The following is a 3,506-nucleotide window of genomic DNA, read 5'->3' as shown; positions in this document are numbered from 1 at the left end:
AAACCTTCTCACGTCTCGAAACCGGTCCAGTTGAAGGATGTGTCATACTTAACTCCACGTAATTCATAATTTTTGTACATGAGTGACCATTACTTTGTGCACACTAACATAGTGATAGTGTTTCATACTTTGTACGTATCATCTTTACTTTCATAGTATGTTGTGATGTATTAAAAGATGAATTATGAATGATATGGTCTTCATCACCTTCCTAATGATCATATGTCTCTTTCCCAGTTTCATTTATTTATTTCCTTATTTCCTTCCCTCACTGGGCTATTTTTCCTTGTTGGAGCCCCCGGGCTTATAGCATCGTGCTTTTCCAACTAGGGTTGTAGCTTGGATAGTAATAATAATAATAATACTGGCGGGTTGTAGCAGTGAAGAGAAAAAGATAATTATAAAAGTAACGCCACTGAGGCAGCAATCACTTTCCATAAGATAATAATAATAATAATAATAATAATAATGATAATAATAATAATAATAATAATAATAATAATAATAATAATAATAATAATAATAGATAAATAAGACGTATAAAATAAAAATTATAAAAACTACAAGACAACAACAGACAAGAAAACAAAAGTTAACGTAAAACAAACAAACAAACAAAAAATTCAACACAAGAAAAAGCAACTGAAAAAAAACCCGAGCGCCAAAAAAAGGTACAATAACAAAAATAAAAAAAAAAAGTGGTAAAACCAGTAGCCGGTCATTAGCCTGCCCGAGAAAAATGGAGGCTTAAGCCGGAATATTTAGAAGCCGTATATATACAATTAGCGAAAATGTATGCAAGGAACCGAGCGTCTTACACGGGATTCCTCCTTCAAGACATTTGAATACATTGCCTCGAGAGCTGGACGGACTTACGTAGGTAGCAAAGGTAATAACAGAAGTAGCAGCAGCAGACATCTCACTCCTGTGTAGGAAGGGGGGGGGGGATAATAGGGAAGGGAGAGGGAAGGGAGAGAGGGAGAGGGAGAGGGAAAGGAGAGAGGAAAGGGAGAGAGGAGCAAATGATCCTTTGTTATCTATGATTCTTTGTTTCAATGAAATGTATTTGAAGTTTTCTGGTTAATCATTACTGTTATAAGTCTTGCCCTTTGTAGTTGTAGTAATCAATAGTCAATAATAGTTAATAGTAGTTAATAGCAGTTATAGTAGTAGAGGTTGCTGTGGCCTGATTGGTAACGTCTCTACCTAGTATTTGCCAGTCAGGGGTTCGAGTCCCGCTCAGACTCGTTAGTGCCATTAGTGTCTGCAACCTTACCATCCTTGTGAGCTAAGGTTGGGGTGTTTGGGGGAGCCTATAGGACTATCTGCTGAGTCATCAGCAGTCACTTGCCTGGCCCTCCCTGGTCCTAGCTTGGTTTGAGAGGAAGCTTGGGCGCTGATCATATACGGTCAGTCTCTAGGGCATTGTCCTGATAACCAGGGCAATGCCACTGTTCCTGGGCCTCTGCCATTCATGAGCGACCTTTAAACTTTAAACCTTTAAACTGCTGTCATCATCTATTGAAAATTAGGTATCCTCCTGTAACTGGAAACTGGATTAATAACAAACACAACAATGGACAACAAATGCAGCCGTTTCTAGTCCACTGTAGGACAAAGACTTCAGACATGTCCTTATTCATGTCAGAGCTTTGGCCAGTTTTTCATCACCATCCTCGTCAAGAGAAGAAACGTTTTCAATAAATGAGCTCTTCAAGTAATCTTTGAAATCAAATGATAACAAGGCTCTTGCCACACAAAAGTACTGAAGGCTGAATATATTGCAACTGGCTAATTTGCATCAAAATGATTTGGCCACAAGTTCTCTCTCTCTCTCTCTCTCTCTCTCTCTCTCTCTCTCTCTCTCTCTCTCTCTCTCTCTCTTATATATATATATATATATATATATATATATATATATATATATATATATATATACATACATGTATTCTATCTATCTATCTATATAAAAACTATATGATATACATACAGGCTTATATATATATATATATATATATATATATAGAGAGAGAGAGAGGAGAGAGAGAGAGAGAGAGAGAGAGAGGAGAGAGAGAGAGAGAGAGAGAGAGAGAGAGAGAGAGAGAGAGAGCGTAACACGGCAGCCACAGGTTGACCTGGATTCAAAGCGACCATCTCCTCTCACCCTCAATACAGCTTCCTGGCTTTATGCCTGATCCATAATACCCCTCCCCCCCTAAAACCCCCCATCCCCAGACTCCCCCAACATCCCCCCTCTACCCCTCCCACCCTCACCCAAGAAGCAGGGGGTTGCACGCGCGCCCCTGAGATGGTGGGAAAGTATTTGATATCCCAGGAGGACTTGAGGATAAAGGCAGGATTTTTTTTTTTTTTTTTTTTTTATGGTGGGTGTACCTCAATTTAAAATAGATGTAAAAAAAATCTAAAGAATTCATTTGTCATTCCAAAGACACGCACATATACATAACACTTGGATTTCTCCCACACAGTCGAAACTAAGGTAAAGATTGCTAAGAATATTTTGCAAACTTTTATCAATTCCTTGATTTCTATTTGCCATCATATTCCAGTTAAGGGATTTATACGTATTTGCGTTCTTTTCTCATTCCTAAAATCCCGAAACTGATTCTTTAAAGAAAATTTCAATGAGATTTCTTACGTCATTACGGACTCTATTTTTTCTTTTTTTTTTTTAAGAAAATTCCAATGAAATAAATTGTTATGAAACCACTATCATATTAAAACTCAATAATTTCCCACGTATCTAATGCATATTTGAAGTATGAAGTAGACACTATACTTTTAAAACGTGAAAAATTATGTTTATTACACTTTAAATGTCAAAAATAAGCAGGCTGTATATTAAAATGTATATGACAAACATAATGATGTAATTGGCAGACTAAAAAATCCCTAACAATATTCTTATCAAGCGATTAATTATCTAAGGTTCAGGAGCTGATATACTACGTCTAACTAAAAGATATTATGTGCTCTTGGGCTGGATAAGCTAAGTCAGATAAATAGCTCCTGGAATAGAACAAGGATCTCACATCTAATACTCAAGGACTAGATGTATCGTTTCAAAGTATACTTTTCATATTGAATACTCCTGAACTTGGGGCATTTAAAAATAAATGCTCCTTCATCAGAATGATACAGTAGTAAAGCTTCACACAATGATGCAGTTCGTCAAAGAGATAAAGATTTCCAAACAATACCTCATATCAAATATTAAGAAGTAACGTAGACTAATGAAGTACAGGAAAAGGAGAAATTATCCTTTCAAAATAGAAAATGTTATGTACTTTCTAATGTCACAAAAATGATCGTTGCTGATGCTGAGTTTCCATAACCTTGTTCGTGCATCCATTTTATTATCAATATTATTATTACTTGCTAAGCTACAACCCTGGTTAGAAAAGCAGGATACAATAAGACCAGGTGCCCAACGGGGAAAATAGCCCTGTGAGGAAAGGAAACAAGGAAAATAGCCCAGTGAGGAA

This window comes from Palaemon carinicauda, chromosome 36, assembly GCF_036898095.1.
Source record: "Palaemon carinicauda isolate YSFRI2023 chromosome 36, ASM3689809v2, whole genome shotgun sequence".
In the NCBI taxonomy this organism is placed as follows: domain Eukaryota; kingdom Metazoa; phylum Arthropoda; class Malacostraca; order Decapoda; family Palaemonidae; genus Palaemon; species Palaemon carinicauda.
The sequence above is the reverse complement of the archived record's forward strand: the minus strand, read 5'-3'. Positions refer to the sequence as shown.